At 36.9% G+C, this 22730-nt stretch overlaps 1 pseudogene; it reads right to left on the bottom strand.

The window, feature by feature from the left end:
* Positions 1 to 2142: 2142 nt before the first annotated feature.
* Positions 2143 to 22730, bottom strand: part of LOC102389967 — a 28644-nt pseudogene continuing 8056 nt past the window's right edge.

Here is a 22730-nt window from a genome sequence, read left to right as displayed (position 1 = left end):
TGGCACATAATATATGGTTGTCTCTCTTTTGAGGCTATTAGTCAAGTATTTTGTTAAGCACTTGTTTTGTATGGGAGAAACATGTTAGATACTTGATTATTTCCCTTTATTTGCCACTTTCTAAGTAGTGAATTAGTTAAATATTATCATCTAAAATAATTAGTATATTTTCAATATAGTTTGAACTTGTGAATTTTAACATATTTGCTTGTCATCAATCCTTTACAGTTATTTTTTATACACAAATCTATAATGCTATAATAAATAGCATTTCTCTTTATTGAATTGTTTCCTCATGATAAATTGTCATGATTGAAATTACTGAGTCAAAAGATATAAAAATCTCCATAGTTTTTGATATACTGTGACATATAGTTTTTCAAATAATGCAACTTTAATGTTACTAGAAGTAAGTAGTGAATTCTTTGTAGCTACAGATTTTTAATTTACAGATTGTGACTTATGTAAAAATAAATCTTGGAAATGATTTAAAAATCAAAATGTAATATATAAAATGTAAACTGTAGTCTCCTGTCCATCCTTTCCAGCAACAGTTCTGTACTCCCTGGTGGATGCCACTTTTAAATTTTTTAGTCATTTTTTTTATTTGGCTAGGTTTTAAAATAACTCATTTTGAATATCTTCCCAAATTTCAGATATTGTATATTGGCTATCTACTATAGAAACTGAAAATTTAGCTCTGTTAAACTGCTCTCACATCCTGATGTTCCTCTTACAGATATGTGTATCTCCTCTTCCTAGCTGACGAACCCAGTTGTTAGCATTCAAGTTGAATCTTTCTTCAGCTTTTAGTTATTATGCCTATGTGTATATTGTTTAATTCAGAGCCAAACTGAGCACACACACACACAGTATTAAAACTTTTTTCTTGCACAGCTTGTATTCATCTGTGGAATTAATTTCCCATTATTATTATTATTGTTATTTAGTGTTTCTTACAATCTGTGACTAACTTTTCCATATTGTTTAACACTTCTCAGTTCCATTTTCCACTAAGTGAAAATTGTCAAATAATCTATTTTTTGGAATAATTTTAATTTAATTTTAGGAAATCTCTCCCAGAACTTTAATTCTTAAGTCTTCCACTCCAGTCTGTCTGGTTGTTCTCTAAGTTCAGTGAATAACCATCGTCCTCATATTCCATGTTGTTGTCTAGGACAATTCCTTTCACCTCTCTCCACTATTTCATGGATATCATAGAAATATATAAAAATACAACAAAACAAACACTTGTTGTCTGTTTTGTATGGCCAGCATCTGAAGCCTTTTATGTAATTGGGAAAATTCTCTCTCTGATGGACATTGTAGGAAAGTAAAGAAAGTCTTACTGTATAGTAGCTGAAAATGCTGGGCTTCCCAGGTGGCTCTGTGATAAAGAATCCACCTGCTGAGCAGGAGACGTTCTATCCCTGGGTAGGAAATATTCCCTGGGTTGGGAAGATTCCCTGGCATAGGAAATGGCAACCCACTCCAATATTCTTGCCTGGAGAATCCCATGGACAGAGGAGTCTGGTGGGCTACAGTCCATGGGGTCACAAAGGAGTTGGACATGACTTAGTGACTAAATAACAACAAAGCTGAAAATGCTAGATTCTCATTTTCTCTGATACCCTTTCACCCGGGATGCAGATGTGTGAGCTAGGATGTCTCAGTCAAATGTGTCCACGGCCAACTTTAACTTGGCTTAGGATGGATAAAGGAAGGGGCAGGGAGTGCTCTTCTCCATTGGTTTCAGAACTAACACTGTAAGGAACAGTTCTTTTTATAGGTAGGGGCAACTCAAGGCCCCCAGTCAGTTCCTAAAAGGAACTCCAGCAGTTAACTGCCCTCTCCGATTGCTGTTCTCACTGCTTCTTTTGAGCTGCTATAGAAGTTTGACCATCTGGAATCCTGCTGGAAACTCTAGATCTGTAATCACGTGATACACTGAAACCATTGTTTTGTTTTGTTTTTTTTTCTTACCTCACTTCGTACCAAGTGGCTGGAGCCATATGTATCTAGGTTGTCATCTCTGAAGTGTCCACTGATCCCCAGTGATTTTGTATACAAAATAAAAAGCTTCAGTGATTTTTTTTTTCATTTTGTTTTATTTTCTTTATTACTTACATCCAAAATCGTTAATCACAAGGCAGGATCTTGGGTTAGTTTTTGGAGCTGCATCTGTCTGGTTGGACTTTGGCACGCTGGAACCTCTGGTCCCATAAAGGGTTTGGTGTGGCCATGCTGTTCCCCGGGCCTTAAGGAAACGCCTGTATACCTCCCTGCTTTTGTGAGGGCCGGAGAGCAGGATGGTGCTGCAGCCCTTGGGGGAGTCCAGGGCCAGCTGGTTGAAGGTGAGGCTCTTACCCCCGGCCTTGAGGATGTGGTTCCACACATGTCTGCTCATGCACAGCCCACAACTTCAGTTTGGGCATTTCCTGGATACGCACATTGTTCTCCACTATAGTCCCGGCACCCACAGCTGTTTTGTCATCTGGGGCCAGGATGCTTCATCTTCTGGATCATCAGGGAAAAGGACAGAGCGCTGCCAGTTGGTGTGACCCTTGAAAAGTCTCTTAAGCACAACTTGATTGAAGGCGGTGTTGATCCTCTGGCCAGAAATCTGTACAATTTAACCAACAGACTTTGTTAGATGTACACGATCTTGGGTTCATTGAACTGAACTTTTCATTCTACCAGCCCTCACCCCACTCCCACCTCCGCCACTCCTTGAGAGATGAAAAATGTCACATTTCTCTGGGGTCAATGCAGTGGTATGGCTTGTTTTTCTAGCACATCCAATAAGTCTACAAATGACCCATGTTTTTCAGATAATGCTCTTCATCTAGGTAATCATCTAGAATTCTCTTTGGTTGTTTGAAACTAGGAACTCTGATATAAAGTTGGAAGATATATCATACTTTCCTTTCTTATTTGTTCAGTCGCTAAGTTGTTTCTGACTCCTTTGTGACCCCATGGACTGCAGCCCACCAGGCTCCTCTATCCATGGGATTCTCCAGGCAAGAATACTGGAGTGGGTTGCCATTTCCTCCTCCAGGAAGTGTCTCAACCCAGGGATAGAACCTAGGTCTCCTGCTTTAGCAGGGGACATTCTTTACCACTGAGCCACCAGGGAAGCCCTCCTTTCTTATTTCCTCCCTTGTTTTGCTTTAGAACATTCTCCAGCAGCTGCTGGTGATCATATGGAGGGAGAAATTATTTGAGAGCATGTATATTGGAAAATACTTTTCTATTCTCACAGCTGATAGTTTAGACTTAAATTTTTAAGTAGCAAATCATGCTCGGTAATTTACAAGCATGTTTACCTTGTTGTTAATTCTCCTTCTCCTCACACACAAGAGTCTCCCTGTCAGGTCTCCTGAATTTTTAACAACTGGCCATTTGGCTTCCATTATTCTAAAATGTAGTTAACATCACTACATTGTTCTAATTCTCTTTGGCTTTGTGAGTCTATCCTTTTTTTATAAGACTGATTCACTGCCTACTCTGCTAAGGAGGCAGACGAATCTGTTCCTTTTTAATTGCTTATGTGTGTGTGTGTGTGTGTGTGTGTGTGTGTATGTGTGTGCTAGACAGAATAGAAATAAATGCATGTATTAAATTCACAATGCTTAACAGAAAATTCTAAGTATATTTCTTTCATAAGCAAAAATCATGTGCTAAAGAATCCTTCCATGGACAGATTGGATAATAAAACTTAGAGTGGAATGGGAATTCAGAATTCTATTAACTCTTCTTGGGCTTTCTCATATATCTGCTCCTCACTGATTGGCACAGATTGGAATTGGTCTATTCTATAATTGTATATTTTCTACTTTCTCTATCTTACTGTGTTCAGTATTAAAAATGTGTTGATATTATTTTGTCTTATATGCCTCATCTTTATCTCTCTTTCTGTGGATAAGATCAATATTATCAAAAGGTTATAAATTTTGTTCCTTACATCCCAAATTCTAGTTCTGTATTCTGTAACCTGACTGAGTCCACTTATTGAATCTGTGCTCCTGAAGCTACTCTATCACAATAACTATGTTCAAAAACACCTCTTTCTCTTTGCTCTTTGAAATTTTATTTCCTTTCTGCATGCATGTGTGCTAAGTCTCTTCAGTCGTGTTTGACTCTTGGTGACCCTATGGACTGTATAGCCTGCCAGGCTCCTCTGTCCGTGGGATTTTCCAGGCAACAATACTGGAGAGGGTTGTCCTGCCTTCCTCCAGGGGATCTTCCCTACCCAAGGACTGAATGTGCATCTCTTACCTCCAGGCAGGTTCTTTATCACTAACACCACCTGGGAAGCTCCTTATTTCCTTTCTAATATAACTTATTTTAAGATTATAAACATGTGCTAAATAATATTTATGTAACTATTATGTTTTATTAATTATACATATAAAGCATTCTATCTTCTTATTTTTCTTTCTACCTAAAAACATTGTAAGTGCCTAGCAACTATTAGGCTTCTCTGGTAGCTCAGCTGGTAAATAATCTGCCTACGATGCAGGAAACCCTGATTCAATTCCTGGGTTGGGCAGTTCCCCTGGAGAAGGCATAGGCCACCCACTCAGTATTCTTGGGTTTCCCTGGTGGCTCAGACAGTAAAGAATCTGCCCACAATACAGGAGACCTGGGTTCAACCCCAGGGTTGGGAAGATTCCCTGGAAGAGGGGGTGGCAACCCACCTCAGTATTCTTGCCTGGAAAATCCCCATGGACAGAGAAACCTGGCAGGCTACTGTCCATGGGGTTGCAAAGAGTCGGACATGACTGAGCGACTAAGCGCCCACAGCAAGTGTTAAACATTGCAGATAGAAGGAAAACAAGAATGTGGAAAGATTAGAGAATGTGAATTTATCAGACATAAAGATGCACAGAAAGAAAAACAGGGGGAAAATAACAAGGTAGTCATTATAGTTGTAATTATCCTCTTGATAATTTCTGGATATTTGTTTTTATTTAACTATAATTATACAGCATATAAAACCTGATTCTTTTTTTTTTCTTTCAAAATAAGCTATTGGGAAAATTATTGCTAAGTGTTATATGTTGCTACAATGTAACCAGTAGCAACTGTCCAGAACTGCATACCTAATAGAGTGCTTCCTTATGAAGTTAATCTAAATGGGACCAAGAGACAGAGTATATTGCGCATTCTCTTTCTAATGTCCATGGAATACAAGTAAAGCACTTGTCAAATGAATAAATACCAAATAGGTTGCTTGAAATGAGGAATTCCTTTCTATAGATGTTTATACAAATTTATTCTAACATCCCTCTGCTCGCCAAGCTCTCTGGAGGGAAAAGAGTTCACAGAATTATCTATTGAAGTCTCTTTAATGTATTTGTCATTTCAACTTTCCTTTCTGTGTTGTTCAAGATTACAAACAGAATACACTGTTGTAAAGAGACATGAATGAAGATAGTCTGGTTTGATAGAAATTTTGCAGTCATTGTGATGTGTTAAACTGAAAACTTTTGAAAGAGATAGATAGCTACTTTTCTAGCATGTGAACTGAATTTCCCTAAAATATGAACTGAAAGAAATATGAGAAAATACAGAAAACAAATCCCCAGAAACCTCCTATATAATTTAAAATTTTCAATGGCTTGTTTTGTTATGAAAACCATTAGGTAAAATGCCTATCTATCCTACAATAGCATTGAAAGTGAAAATCTTTTTAGTTGTGTCCGACTCTTGCGACCTCACATACTGTAGCCCTCCAGGCTCCTCTCTCATTGGAATTCTCCAGGCAGGAATACTAGAATGGGTTGCCTTTTCCTTCTCCAGGGGATCTTTGCAACCCAGGGATTGAACTCAGGTCTTCCACATCGGAGGCAGGTTCTCTCACCATCTGAGCCATGAGGGACACCCTTACAATAGCTTTAAAATAAATCAAAATGACTCACACAGGTAGAAGAAAAAAAGAAGATATTCAGGGTATGAGTTTAAGTAAATAAAAGATGACTAAATGCCTCCTGGCTCTGTTGCTAGTCCAGTATTACCATAAGCACTCTTATCTAGTTTGAGAATATGTGCTTGTTTTTGACTGAGATGACAGTAAAACCTTAAAGTATGTCATTTTTGTTTCCATATTGAAAACTTCTATGGGTTCACCTTCCACCTCCTTTTGTTATTAGACAAGCAAGTCTATTTGCTTTCCTACATTTTTGTTTGTTTAAGTCAGGAATTAAAACCCCAGATTTTTTAAGAAAAAAGATTCATAAATCAGTCAGGCTTGGGAAACAGATATTTTAAATTTCTGCTTCTTTTCTTATAATGCTTTTTACTCTAATCCTCGTGGCACATTGCCCTGATCACTGAATTGTTTGCTTCATGTTGATTCAACTTGATACTGTGTTTTCATTTTATACATATAGAAATTTCCAGGACAAATACTGAAAAGTGTTCACATTGTTTAAGGGTTTAACACTCTGCTTTAAGAAAAAGATAACACAGAATTGTCCTCCATTTTCTTTTGTTAAATATGAATACTTCTTTTACTCTTTATCATCACCAAATTCTATGAACGGTTTTCTTCCCTTCTAGGCTGTCTGCTCCTATATGAACAGGGCTTCTCTTTTAGCTCACTGTTTTATCTCAAGCATCTAACATCCTATCTTTCACATACTGCTAAGTCGCTTCAGTCGTGTCCGACTCTGTGCGACCCCATAGATGGCAGCCCATCAGGCTCCCCCGTCCCTGGGATTCTCCAGGCAAGAATACTGGAGTAGGTTGCCATTTCCTTCTCCAATGCATGAAAGTGAAAAGTGAAAGTGAAGTCATTTAATGGTGTCTGACTCTTCAGGACCCCATGGACTGCAGCCTACCAGGCTCCTCCATTCATGGGATTTTCCAGGAAGAGTACTGGAGTGGGTTTCCATTGCCTTCTCCAATCTTTCACATAGTAGACAATAATTAATTTATTATAAAATGCCTGCATCCTGCCCTTTCATAAAAGGCATAGTATTTTCTTTTCACTTTCCATATTCTGTAATATTGTTTTAATATTTTTAATTATGGGATTTGGATATGAAAAATGGTTGTTGAATTGCCTTTTCAACCAGAGTGGTGTATGATGAGTGAATAACAATAGCAGTATTGTCTTATTTCACAGATTTAAAAAGAAACTTAACCATCTTCCTCCTCCCACATGTTGACATCTCAGATCTTGGAAAGGATCTACAATAATGGCATACCATGATTTAATTGTAGACTCTTCTTCCTTCCTCCCTCCACTCCTTCCTTTTCATGGATCATAACATAGTGATGACATATCTTAAAATCAGTGAAAACTTTTATTTGATTAAAGAGCATAACTACAATTGGATGAACTCCTATTGTATGTTAATGCACATGAGGTCTTATTTTTTTTTCCTATTTTACAAATCAGGAAATTTATGTCTAAAATTTAGCAACTCACTCGAGGTTATAGATCTAGCAAATGGTGGCATCTGAGCTGATATTGCTCTAGTCCAAAGATCGTGTCTTTTTACATAACTTAAAGATACACTATTCATTGTATGTGAAGTATAACTGAAGTTATAAAAACAGAATCATATATGTTAAAGTTGGAAGAAAATTTAGAGAGCATCTATGCTAATTCCATTTAGAGAGTGTCTATTCTAATTCCATTATTTTACAGATCAGAAAAGAGCTCCAGATAGGTTAAGAGCTCTGGGTAATAAATCTAGAAATTTGTGAACATAGGACTATGAGAAAAATCATGCATACTCATAGTAACAAATTGAAATACTACAGAAATGTATAATGAAAGAAACAATCTTACTGTACCCCAATTTGGACATATTCTACCTTTCTGATATATACTCTATATATATATATACACACATGTATATTTTCTAGTTTTTAAATAGGACTCAAATATATGGTTTATGATAAAAGATTTGTAAAACTCATTCTTAAAATTATTTTGGAAGTCAAAAACTAAATATTGATATGCATACATCTTCTAATATGTTTCTTGTAACCTTCATTTAAAGAAGAATTGATGCAGAGAATATATAGAACAAATTTAAAAATATCTATTATGTACTTAGAATTCATCATACCTTAACTCATTTAAACTACATCACAAAGTTTTGAGATGAAAACTAGCTATTTGTGAAGTAACAAGAGGTTAAAGAGGACAAGCAACTTACCAAAGGTGCAAGGATGAAATAATTGAGGACTCAGAATCTTTGGGTCATTTAAACCCTGGTTAATTAAAGTTCTGGGTGATGATAGAGGTAATAACTAATGGATAATTAGAGAAGAAAGCCAAAGATATTAGTAAAAGTCCCAGGATCAATCACAGAAATGAGGCCTATAGAAGCCTTGTATAATTTTATTTGACTATTTTTTATATGTGTGTGTGTATGTGTGTGCACTTATTTGTATCCTACAATTTTCTTCATATCTCACCTTATTCTCTGTGTCATATGAATGCTATTGGCAGTTAAATTTATAATTTAGTGTTTAGGTAACAGAATATTTAGTGGGAGTCTTACTGAATCTGAGGAGCAATCAACATAGCCAATGATGGGTACAATAACTTTTTGGACTGTTTCTCATTTGAAGGAAGTAATACAATCTCTTTTAAGAAGCATAACTCTACATTATTATGTAGTGATATACAGTTGTTTTACTGTATGGGATCTAAAATGTGAGCAGCAAGGACCATGCAGAAGTTGAGAGTCAAAGAGGTAGACTGTGCTCCTTATCTATTGATTACCTATGTGCTCCAAGTCAACACTTTTTGTCTGCTCTGTGAAAAGGGATCTGGACCCTTTGACAATTGGCACAATGTTAAGCCTTATAGGAAGGATGGAGAATTAATGCAGAAGGAAGGGCTTTGTTTTCCGGTTTTGGAGTGCTTGACCAGAGGTCTCCAATAGTGTGGATAGCTTCTTCATTGTTTGGCTTCTGCAGCCCCTGAATTGTGCAACTTCTCAGTCCCAGCTCCTGCAGTGCATGGCAGCCAGCAGCATCTAGTAACCAGTAGCTTCCAGGTGGCTGATTTTGTAGTGACAGGCACGTCTCTGTGAACAGCTTTCACAAGCAGCACTTTAGACCACAGATATCCATCAAGTTCTGCCAGCTAGGCACCACAGAAAATTCTCTGCAATTCAGCCAGTCATGGCTGTGCCCTTCTCACCTTCAAGGTCTATTTCTTAGTCCTGGTGGGAGTGGGAATTCTTTAGGGTGTTCTCTCTCAGCTCTAAGAGTAGTGATTGCTTCTTATGTCTGCTATTCCTATATTTTTTAGAGTTCTCTTTATGTTTTACTAGCCAACACCTCCATATTCCAATCCTTCATTATAGTTAATAATTCATTATATTAAACTTTCCTTTTTCAAATTATTGTGTGGCTTCTCCTGATTAGACGTAAGACTGTCTGACATCTATTTCTGGGCTTTTAGACCATTACCACTGTTCCTTACCATTAACAGGGTTAAATTAAAATGGATAATAATGAGGCTTTGCATAATTTTAAACATAAATAATTAATACTTCAGGTAGTAGAATCATAAAATTTGCAGGTGAGAAGGAACATTAGAAATGATTTAATGTAGTCTTCTTTTTTGAGATATGGAAACCGAGGCCAAAATAACTTTAAAAATGAGGAGATCCATATTCTACCTGTTTTCTATATCACCATTGTCTATCATAGAGTCAGTGTTCAGTGACTGTGAATTGAATTGAATTGAAATAAGGGAATTAACTTTGAAAATATTTATTGAGCACTGTGATTTAGACATAGTTCTTTCTCTCAAGAGATTTTCAGGCAAGTAGCTAATTTGGAATCAGAATTATAACTTTGGTTAAACCTATGCCCTCATTATTTTGGTTATTACCACTGATTTAATTGTGGATTAAAATCAGAAGTTGTTTTTCTTTGTGTACTCTTTGTACATGTGTCTAAATTTTCATTGGAAACAGGATGATATGGGCATATTTAAACCTAAGTTAATTTAACTCTGATATGGTTATTATAACCATCCATCTTCCAGGACAAGTGTTGTATGCTGCTGCTAAGTCACTTCAGTCGTGTCCGACTCTGTGCGACCCCATAGACGGCAGCCCACCAGGCTCCCCCGTCCCTGGGATTCGCCAGGCAAGAACACTAGAGTGGGTTTCCATTTCCTTCTCCAATGCATGAAAGTGAAAAGCTAAAGTGAAGTCGCTCAGTCGTGTCCGACTCTTAGCGACCCCATGGACTGCAGCCCACCAGGCTCCTCCGCCCATGGGATTCTCCAGGCAAGAGTACTGGAGTGGGGTGCCATTGCCTTCTCCACAAGTGTTGTATAGTTACCCATAAAAGCTCAATTTCCAAAACACACATGTATGGTTTTACTTTTTCATTTATGGGGATATTATTTTTATACAAGAGTCTTAAACTCATTTTAGATTTTAATTTGTTAGAAACCTTCTATTCCACTTCCTAGAATGATGGGTGACAGGAAATAAGGCCACAATCTTGTAGGGTCAGATTGTGAAATACCTTGTTTATTTAGCATATGTGATTTTAATAAACTTTGGCTGAATTGGTTTATGAATTCTTATAACCTTTATAAATTTATTAGATGTCTATCTTTAGCGTGTCTTTCTGGATATATTTCTTTGATAACAGTTTGTGATACTCTAGACCATTTATTTTGTTAATGTTAATTTACTACTCTTCCCCATTTGCAAGAGAGATTAGCATATATTTGAATCCATTAAGATTTTTTTTGACAAATTCTGCTGCATTTTAATCAAATATGTATTTTAAAACTTCTGGGTATAAAGATAGGACATTATAACTTTGTAATCTTCATAAATGGTTGTGCTATCCTGTACTTCATGTAGATATCTTGCCTCAATTCATTGAAAGGGGTTGGGGGGATTGAGTATCAGAATATCTCACAAAACTTGGAATAAATAGTTCAGTTCAGGTCAGTCATTCAGTTGTGTCTGACTCTTTGCAACCCCATTAACAGCATCACGCCAGGCCTCCCTGTCCATCACCAACTGCTGGAGTCCACCCAAATCCATGTCCGTTGAGTCGGTGATGCCATCCAACCATCTCATCCTCTATCGTCTCCTTCTCCTCCTTCAATCTTTCCCAGCATCAGGGTCTTTTCAAATGAGTCAGCTCTTCGCATCAGGTGTCCGAAGTATTGGAGTTTCAGCTTCAACATCAGTCCTTCCAATGAACACCCAGGACTGATCTCCTTTAGGATGGACTGGTTGGATCTCCTTGCAGTCCAAGGGACTCTCCAGAGTCTTCTCCAACACCATAGTTCAAAACCATCAATTCTTCAGTGCTCAACCTTTATGGCTCAATTGTCACATCCATACATGACTACTGGAAAAACCATAGCCTTGACTAGACACTACTGGAGATGGGTGAAGAACTAACTCCAGAAAGAATGAAGGAGTGGAGCCAAAGCAAAAACAAAACCCAGTTGTGGATGGGACTGGTGATAGAAGCAAGGTCTGATGCTGTAAAGAGCAATATTGCATAGGAACCTGGAATGTCAGGTCCATGAATCAAGGCAAATTGGAAGTGGTCAAACAGGAGATGGCAAGGGTGAATGTTGACATTCTAGGAATGAGCGAACTAAGATGGACTGGAATGGGTGAATTTAACTCAGATGACCATTATATCTACTACTGTGGGCAGGAATCCCTTAGAAGAAATGGAGTAGCCATCATAGTCAACAAAAGAGTCTGAAATTCAGTACTTGGATACAATCTCAAAAACGACAGAGTGATCTCTGTTCATTTACAGGGTAAACCATTCAATATCATGGTAATCCAAGTTTATGCCCCAACCAGTAATGCTGAAGAAGCTGAACAGTTCTATGAAGACCTACAAGACCTTTTGGAACTAACACCCCCCAAAGATGTCCTTCTCATAATAGGGGACTGGAATGCAAAAGTAGGAAGTCTAGAAACACCTGGAGTAACAGGCAAATTTGGCCTTGGAATACAGAATGAAGCAAAGGCTAATAGAGTTCTGCCAAGAGAACGCACTGATCATAGCAAACACCCTCTTCCAGCAACACAAGAGAAGACTCTACACATGGACATCACCAGATGGTCAACACCATAATCAGATTGATTATATTCTTTGCGGCCAAAGATGGAGAAGGTCTATACAGTCAACAAAAACAAGACTGGGAGCTGACTGTTGCTCAGATTATGAACTTTTTATTGCCAAATTCAGACTTAAGTTGAAGAAATTAGGGAAAACCACCAGACCATTCAGGTATGACCTAAATCAAATCCCTTATGACTATACAGTGGAAGTGACAAATAGATTTAAGGGACTAGATATGATAGACAGAGTGCCTGATGAACTATGGAATAAATAAATGAGGAATAAATCCTACCTTTAAAAAGTAGAATTTCTAATAATTAATATATTTTAGATAGAATAATTATCTGGTATAAAGTTTATTTCTTATGTAAAATTAATTAGTGAATAGACAAACTGAAGATCAGTAAATGGCTTTTGTAAGTCCATATCATTTTTTATTATAAATAATGTTCAAATTATCACACAGTTACACTCATTTCATATGCTAGCAAAGTAATGCTCAAAATTCTCCAAGCTAGGCTTCAACAGTACGTGAACTGAAAACTCCAGATGTTCAAACTGGATTTAGAAAAGGCAGAGGAACCAGAGATTAAATTTCCAACCTACATTCAATCCTCAAAAAAGCAAGAGCATCCAGAAATTGCATCTACTTCGCTTCATTGACTATGCTAAAGCCTTTGACTGTGTGGATCACAACAAACTGTGGAAAATTCTTCAAGAGATGGGAACACCAGACCACCTGACCTTCCTCCTGAGAAACCTGTACGCAGGTTAATAAGCAACAGTTAGAACCGGACAGGGAACAATGGACTTGTTCGAAATTGGGAAAGGAGTACATCAAGGCTGTATATTGTCACCCTGCTTGTTTAACTTATATGCAGAGTACATTATGGGAAATGCCAGGCTGGATGAAGCACAAGCTGGAATCACGTTTGTCAGAAGAAATATCAATAACCTCAGATATGCAGATGATACAATCCTTATGGCAGAAACCAAAGAGGAACAAAAGACCTTGAGGAATGTGAAAGAGGAGAGTGAAAAAGTTGACTTGAAACTCAACATTCAAAAAACTAAGATCATGGTATCCGGTCCCATTGCTTCATGGCAAATAGATGGAGAGTCATTGGAAACAGTGACAGACTTTATTTTCTTGGGCTCCAAAATCACTGCAGATGGTGACCGCAGCCATGAAATTAAAAGACATTTGCTCCTTGGATGAAAAGCTATGATAGACCTAGACAGAGTGTTATAAAGCAGAGATGTTATTTTGCCAACAAGGGTCCATCTAGTCAAATTATGGTTTTTCCAGTAGTCATGTATGAATGTGAGAATTGGACCATAAAGAAGGTTGAGCACTGAAGAACTGATGGTTTTGAACTGTGGTGTTGGAGAAGACTCTGGAGAGTACCTTGGACTGCAAGGAGATCAAACCAGTCAATTGTAAATTAAATTAGTCCTGAATATTCATTGGAAGGACTGATGCTGAAGCTGAAGCTGCAATACTTTGGCCACCTGATGCGAAGAGCTGACTCATTGGAAAAGACCCTGATGCTGGGAAAGATTGAAGGCAGGAGAAGGGGACGACAGAGGATGAGATGATTGGATGGCATCACCGACTCGACGGACATGAGTTTGAGCAAGCTCCGGGAGATGGTAAAGAGCAGGGAAACCTTGTGTGCTGCAAGTCTATGGGGTCACAAAGAGTCGGAGGCTACTGAGCCACTGAACAACAAAAGCAATTTTATATAATTTGCGATGCTAAGAAAAGTCACCAAAAAATATCTCTATCAAATAGTGGTTTTAATATCCCTTGTTTCAAATAATAGCTTGTTGTGAAATCATAATTTAAATCATTTGCTTTGTATTCAGTGAATCTTTTTATTTGCATTAATGCTTAAATTGGTGATATAAATGTAACACCCAGGATGTCCTGAATACTTTGGAAGGTATCTCCTTTTTCGCTTTACTGTCTCCTTGTGCTTCATATTTCCATGTCTATCTTGATTATTCTCATTTCTTAAATTCAATTCCCCTCCCACTTATTCCCCTCATACTTATTCCTTGCCTGTTCAGATCTCCTGCTGACCTCTAAAAGTCATGGCAGACAAATTCGATATGAATATGAGAGTAAGGATTTGGTCCTTTACTTCTACTGGTTCCTCCAGAGGTCATTTGTTTTATGATAGCACTTTAAAAATGCTCTATATTTTTTAAATGATTTAAAAATACAGTAGGCAAAATGATAAAACATAAAAATCTACTAAATTTACAAAACAAGAGAAAACATAGGTACCATCTTCATGAATTTTCTCTAATTTCTTTCTGTGCATTTTGGAGATATAATTAAGATTAAACTTTATAAAAATTAGGACCTTGTAGCTTTTATTTTGGGGCTTCCCAGGTGGCTCAGTGGTAAAGAATCTTCCTCAATGCAGGAGACGCAGGTTCGATCTCTAGGTTGGGAAGATCTCCTGGAGAGGGAAATGACAACTCTCTCCAGAATTTTTGCCTGGAAAATCCCAGGGACAGAGGAGCCTTGTAGACCACAGTCCAGGGTGTCACAAAGAATTGGATACTACTGAGCACCCATGCAACTTTTATTTTATATTTTGGAAATTTTCCCATTAGTAAGTAATCTTCCAAGACCTGATTTCTAGTAGCTTTATGACATTTCATCATATAGAATAGTGGCTTTTAGATGCAAAGGTGAAAGTGTTTCCAAGGAATCATACAGTGAAAGAGATGGGCTGTCCTGAAATGAAGCATGGAAACATTTAATATGTTGCACCTAATCTGAGGGAGGTGGCAGACAGAGCCCCAGCCCATGACATTCTTTACCCACAAGAACATGTCCCTCTTGTATGAATGGCCTGGAGGAACCATGAAGGAAAAGAGACAAGCCTGCCTCACAGAATTGTTCCCTTCAGTAAAGAATGGAACAAAAAGGTGAAACTTGTCGTCCTCTCTAGCATGATAATTGCTGAACATGGAATCCATAAAAGGAACAATGAAAATCTAAGGTGATTATATAAATAATTTATAGAATAGTAATCATTCAAATTAAATCAATATTATATTTTGATCTTAATGCACTAAGAATGATGCAATCTTTGGTTACATTATTTTCATCAATTAACGCCCCCATCCTAATTTTTACAATGGGGTAGTAGCCATTAAAGTGACCCTAAATTTGCCAGTGTGTCTGGCTTACTGTAAATGGTCATTGGAGACGAAAATTAAGTGTAACATCTCTCAAAAATGTTTACGTTTCCATAAAATCCAAACTCTTTCTTAGAGTAAAATTGTTCACATCAGCAAATCTAATGCTAAGTAGAGAGGGGTTTTTCTAGAATGGAGAGTTTTTTTTTTTTCCTCCCCTAATAATAGTAGTAGGCTGAATTCTGTAGCCAAGTTTATTGCTTCCAGTAGTATATTCATGTTGGTCATGATCAGTCAACAGGCATCAATATGATACAAATAAATGGAGGCTGGTGACTATTTTGAAGTCATCTATTTTGCATATTTTAGTCTCATGATAAAAATATTTGTGACTAATATTTAGACTTGAAAAACCTTTTTACGTGAAAAGATTATTTTCTGTCCTTAGAGTGCACAAATAGATAAGCTACTTTGAAAATATAAGCTAAATGAAATGTTCATGTGTATCTATTTAGATGATAGAACAGTTTGATGGTTTTCATAAAATACATTTGAAATTATTGTTTTGTGATAATGCTATTTATATAATGGTGATATTACATCCTTAATAAATATTTGAGTTATTTGACTCCTGGTGAGCATCTTTAATTGAAGTTTACCCAGATGTCTAAATTTAGCAATTGGAGGTGTTTTTTTTTTGGCTGAGATTGGAGTTGCAATCAAACCTTGACTGTAATTTCAGTTCAACCTTTTTGCATAATTATTTTGAAGTTACCGTAATGGAGGAAAACAAAGAGCACATGTGTATGGGAGAGAGACAGACTGAGAGAGAAGAAAAGCAAGGCCATATTTTAAAATAGCATTTGATGGTTTACTAGAAAAAAGAAATAAACTCACCCAATAATGTTAACAAACAGTAAACAACTCATGTAGGATTTTAAAAATTATCATACATTTGTTCTTTATCATTCGTATAGTGCGCGATAACTTTAACAGATCATGTATTTGTTTGCTTCCCTTTGGGACCAGTTATTTCACTGCAGCAAAACGCAGTGATTCTGTTTTATAGGTCTGTGGTCAGAGTAAGACATTTTTAAAGATTTGCTTTTTATCTAATTGAAATCTATAATTTAAAAAGAAAAATAAAAAGCAAAGAAAACAAATTTTTGCCCACTGGACTTCTATATGAACTGTAAACTTTAGAGCTTGAATGAATTTAGACCTCATCTCGTCCAATAGTCTTCCTTTTACAGATGAGGCTTCTTATGTCCAGAAGGTGGTCTAGTTTTCATAAAAGCTCCTCGGAGACATGGTTGGGAGTGAGTGTAAGGTGTTTGTAGTCTTGGGCAGTTTCTTGGCTAACACCCTGTGAAGATGAATTTGTTCTTATTCTTTTGTTTAAGACCTTGTGTATTTATAGGTCCCAGGCAAGCAAGTGCTTTATCAAAGCAATTTTACTCATTATCTATTTATAATAATATGCATGACTGACAGTCATATATATTTTTATTTTCTGTTAGGTAAATTTCTATTTTAAATTGTATATTAAAAACATAATTTTTCTAAAACAGTGTCTTAAGTATCAATGTGAAGAAATAGGAAGATTTTGTCATCTAAGAGCAGGCAGCATTATAGTGGGTATAGTGGGTATAACAAATACCCCACTTATTTGTGATTATAACAAATAAGCAACTAGGAATGCTGATCAGATCCTCTTCTAAATATCATTAGAGAATTTTTAAATGACTTGGGTAAGTCCCTTAAGCTATTAGCACTTATATTTCTTTATTGCAAAAAGGTGATCATAGCTGTCCTCTGGCTGTTAACCTTTAACCAAAAGGTTGTACACACATTGATTCCTCTTTTATTGAAATATTAAGTTTCTTGATGTGTCTTTGTTCATGACTAGGCTGAATATTTTTAATGTTCTCCCAGCAGGGCTATTAAAAGAAGACTGAAAAATAGATGAAAGTTGATTCTCAAATTGGAATTTGAATTATTGCTGTGAACTTTCCCTAAGAATCATTTGATCAAATGCAGCTAGCTGCGGACAAAGTTTACCCTAAAGTGGAATACTGTGATTATCTAAGTCAGTGGCTTTCAAATGGTGATCCCTTGACCTGAGGTACCATCACTTAGAAACTTACTAGAAAGCAAATGCTTGGGTCCAACCACAGTTGTACACAGTCAAAAACTCAGGTTGAGACCCAGCCATTTGTGTCTTAATGAGGTCTACACATAATTGTGATGCATGCTGAAATTTGAGAACCAGTGGTCTAAACTAAAAGAAAACTAAAAAAGATAAACTCATGGAAGTCAAACCATCTCAGACTTGGCAACAGAACTTATGAGGTGTTGGATAGGTATTTTTTGATGTTCCCTCAAGGGACACAAGACTTTGTGTTAAGCTCACTTGGACATCTTATTCTAGCTTTAGTTTATCACTGAAAATGTTGGAAGAAGTCAGGAAAATTTTAAAGTTTTGATAGTACAGCATTAGGTCATTAAGGAAAATATCATTGCTGCTGAGACATTGGTATCAGAAATCTAATAATTTGTACTGTATACAAATAAAAGCTAAGAAAGGGGGCACTCTGAAAGATTTAGCATGTGTTAAACAGAGGGATGGTATGGGGAGGGAGGAGGGAGCGGGGTTCAGGATGGGGAGCACGTGTATACCTGTGGCAGATTCATGTTGATGTATGGCAAAACCAATACAATATTGTAAAGTAATTAACCTCTAATTAAAATAAATAGATTTATATTAAAAAAAATAAATAAAATAAAATGCTTTGATCATCTGAATGCTACTCATTTAGCACTTGTTTTTTTTATAAATAAAAGCTTGATTTGGTATTATAATAATGATGGTCTTCAGGTTTTGGGGCTTCCCTGGTTACTCACCTGGTAAAGAATCTGCTTGCAGTGCAGGAGACCCTGGTTCGATTCCTGGGTCAGGAAGATGCCCTGGAGAAGGGATAGCTTCTCCAATCCAGTATTCTTGCCTGGAGAATCCCATGGGCAGAGGAGCCTGGCAGGCTATATTCTATGAGGTTACAAAGAGTCGGATACGACTGAGCAAGTAACACTAACACTTCAGGTTTAATTTAGCTCTTTGAGATTGAGGAAATTAAAGAAGCTAGAAAGATTTGCTTCATTACAAAGGTATTAAAATTGTATATTCTTTATACAAGAAGTATTTTTTTGTAGTGGAAGTAAGTTTTTTTTTTCTGAGAAGAAAAATTATAAAACTAATTCAGTGCTGGACAGTTATGATAGTCTGAGCTATTTTTCTGATATTAGCATGAAAGAAGAATGATGCTGGAAAATGTCCAAGGCTAGGTTTGAGCAAGGTGGCCGAATATCAGTGGTTTTCAAAGCAGTGAAGTTTTGGTGTGACCAAAGGTGAAGTGGTGAGTTTCTCAAATTACCTGGGTGTCTTCTATTAAGTTATTTATGTTCCTCGATATCTCACATTCTCCCAACATCCATTTACAGGGCCCATAAGAAACATAATTCATAGATTATGCTAAATCTAATATGAATTTGTACTTAAGAATGTCTTACTTATTGTGTTTTTATTTCATTTATAATATCCATGTATCTATCTAATGTAGGTGGAACATATTACATATCAGCTAAACTTTAAAGTGTTTCTGTGAAAATAGAGGAAGAAATAAAGCTTAATCATTTCAAACTGATTTCTTTTTATATTTTTTGTAAGCTATCACAATTTTTCTACCTAGAATGGATAATTTGTTTTTTCTCCAAATACTTCTCCCTTTCTGTTATTCTAAATAAAGTTATAAAATATATTCAAAGTGAGATTTTTAGTATTGGGGAGGTTGGAATAAAAGTGAGAGTTTGAGTGTTGGGGAGGTTGGAAGGCCTGTCTTGGCCAATCAATAGATTTTTGTGGGGAAGATGCCTATAAATATTAATTGTTTAAAACCCTACTATTGTCCCTTATCTTTTTGATTCATTATCATTAATGGACTGATGTAAATTTGTTAATACCCAGTTTTTTGTTGATGCTGATTTTGTGAAAAGAAATGAAAGTCATCACTTTAGACTTTTGAATATGGAAAGCTGGTTCAGTGAGAGGTGTAGAGCCTTCTTCATCTGATCTTAGGTGAATTGCTGTCCTTGTTGAGATCAGCCCTGGGATTTCTTTGGAAGGAATGATACTAAAGCTGAAACTCCAGTACTTTGGCCACCTCATGCGAAGAGTTGACTCATTGGAAAAGACTCTGATGCTGGGAGGGATTGGGGGCAGGAGGAGAAGGGCACGACAGAGGATGAGATGGCTGGATGAAAGCCTCGACTCAATGGACATGGGTTTGGGTGAACTCTGGGAGTTAGTGATGGACTGGGAGGCCTGGCGTGCTGCGATTCATGGGGTCACAAAGAGTCGTACATGACTGAGCGACTGAACTGAACTGAACTGGCTGTCAGCTCCATGGACAGTTCTACCCAGTCTTCTCTGCTTCAACCCAAATTAACACTCTGGCCAGGGCCCTGGGTCAGCCTTATTCTTACATGGCTGCCTTCTTCTCTCTAGACATTCTTTTCCATCCATAGTCTCTGTTGCCCTCTCATCAGTATCATCAGTTGCTCTATCAGGTCAAGTCGGATCACGACATTCTTTTAAAGCTCCAGCTCTCTTCTGGAAAACATACTAAAGGCAGAAATAATGCTGAGACAAGGTATAATCAATTTTGATGCAATAGACATATACCCTGAACTTGAGGAACACAATATACTTTCAAAAATAAGGTATATACCACACAGTGGCAGAACACAAGACCCCTCTGAAGACTTTGAGTCATCTGTTATGTGCTGTTCTCATAAGTCTTTTTAATAACTCAGTTTCTTGTATACATTGCTGTGAGTACCTGATTAATATCTCAAAAGTATATTTTATAAGGACATGGTCTGTAGCTGTTTGGTGTGCTGTATGTGGACTCTGATCTTAGTGCTAACTCAAGAGTGTTTAAGAATATAAACTGGAAGGGTTCTGAAGAAGAAAACATCATTGAGAAATAGGAGAGCAAAGGAAATTTTATCAAGTGACATGAGGTGAATCTGAATACAGTGTAAAACTATTGGTAATATTAATATATGGGCTGGTGGGTACAATCTAGATAGACATGGTTGTCCTGTAATTCCAATCAGGGAAGCATCATGGAAACAAGGAACAAGGCCAGCACGTAAAGGATGTTCTTATTTAGCTTGAGCAGAGAGTTCCGTATGAAATGATAGAAGAGGAGGTTAAACGTATGAAGTGGATGGTGATGGAACACTTGGCTTAATGTGGTTTAAACTGGTTCCTGGGAGCCTATTTGGCTTATCTCTTCCCACCTTTGGAAAATCAGCCATAATGAAAGTACTTACATGGTAGAAATGGACAAATGGTACAAATTAGGGCTCCTGTTCTTCCAATAAGCACCCATACAGAACCAGTTGCTAAATATTTGTAAGCAAATCACTACATTGGTTCTTAGGTTTCAAAGGTGGTGCTTGTTTCTAGGTTCAAATAGGTAGCAAGACAAAACTGAAATATTTGTAAGATTAAAAGCCACTATTTAGCACCATCATAGTGTGGAACTATTGCAATGAATAAACTCTAAGAATATTGAAGCTAGTAATTTCAGTTAGAAAATAACATGACAAAATTGATGGTTTAGGAAGGTTTGCTTGTTTTGGCACTTTTGCAATAATCTGTTGTCTTGATTTTTTTCCTTAAGTTTCTTCATATCAATGAAACTCTTCCTGTTCTCAGAAAATAATCCTGTTTTAGGATAACTTCAAGCCCATAGAAAACCATGACACTGAGATTTAAAAAATTTATTTACTTTTATATTTATTCTAATTTTCCTTATGAAAAAGTAAATTAAACAATTTCTTATATAAATAAATCATTATAAAAATTAAATAATGCATAAAAGTATAAAAGAGCAATCACCCATAGCATATAGACAGCAATTATTAAATTTTTTTAATTATTTTAAAAATAAACCAATAATTCCAATTTCTTTTCATTCTTTCATTTTTCTTTGTAATTCTTACTATCATCTAATCAAAAATACTTAATTTTTTATTTACTCTTTCTCCTCTTTGAAAATATATCAGTTCAGTTCAGTTCAGTCACTCAGTCATGTCTGATTCTTTGTGAGCCCATGGACCACAGCACGCCAAGCCTCCCAGTCCATCACCAGCTCCCGGAGTTTACCCAAACTCATGTCCATTGAGTCCAGGCTGCCATCCAACCATCTCATCCTCTGTCATCCCCTTCTCCTCCTGCTTTCAATCTTTCCCAGCATCAAGGTCTTTTCAAATGAGTCAGCTCTTCACATCAGGTGGCCAAAGTATTGGAGTTTCAGCTTTAACATCAGTCCTTCCAATGAACACCCAGGAGTGATCTCCTTTAGGATGGACTGTCTGGATCTCCCTGCAGTGCAAAGGACTCAAAGAGTCTACTCCAACATCACAGTTTGAAAAGCATCAATTCTTTGGCAATCAGCTTTCTTTATAGTCCAAATTGCACATCCATACATGACTACTGGAAAAACCATAGCTTTGACTAAACAGACCTTTGTGGTAATGTCTGTCAAAGTAATGTCTCTGCTTTTTAATATGCTATCTAGGTTGGTCATAACTTTCCTTCCAAGGAGTAAGCATCTTTTAATTTCATGGCTGCAGTCACCATCTTCAGTGATTCTGGAGCCCCCCAAAATAAAGTCTTCACTGTTTTCCCATCTATTTGCCATGAAGTGATGGGACCGGATGCCAAGATCTTAGTTTTCTGAATGTTGAACTTTAAGCCAACTTTTCCACTCTCTTCTTTTACTTTCATCAAGAGGTGCTTTAGTTCTTCTTCACTTTTTGCCATAAGGGTGGTGTCATCTGTATATCTGAGGTTATTGATATTTCTCCTGGTAATCTTGATTCCAGCTTGTGTTTCATCCAGCCCAGTGTTTCTCATGATGTACTCTGCATATAAGTTAAATAAGCAGGGTGACAATATAAAGCCTTGACATACTCCTTTTACTATTTGGAACCAGTCTGTTGTTCCATGTCCAATTCTAACAGTTGCTTCCTGACCTGCATACACATTTCTCAAGAGGCAGGTCATGTGGTCTGGTATTCCCATCTCCTTCAGAATTTTCCACCGTTTATTGTGATCCACACAGTCAAAGGCTTTGGCATAGTCAATAAAACAGAAATAGATGTTTTTCTGGAACTCTCTGCTATTTTGACAATCCAGCAGATGTTGGCAATTTGATTTCTGGTTCCTCTGCCTTTTCTAAAACCACCGTGAACATCTGGAAGTTCATGGTTTGTGTATTGCCAAAGCCTGGCTTGGAGAATTTTGAGCATTACTTTACTAGCATGTGAGGTGAGAGAAATTTTTCAGTAGTCTGAGCATTCTTTGGCATGCCTTTAATGCTATTTGAATGAAAACTGAC

The sequence above is a fragment of the Bubalus bubalis genome, chromosome 1, assembly GCF_019923935.1.
Source record: "Bubalus bubalis isolate 160015118507 breed Murrah chromosome 1, NDDB_SH_1, whole genome shotgun sequence".
NCBI lineage: Eukaryota > Metazoa > Chordata > Mammalia > Artiodactyla > Bovidae > Bubalus > Bubalus bubalis.
The sequence above is the reverse complement of the archived record's forward strand: the minus strand, read 5'-3'. Positions and strand labels throughout refer to the sequence as shown.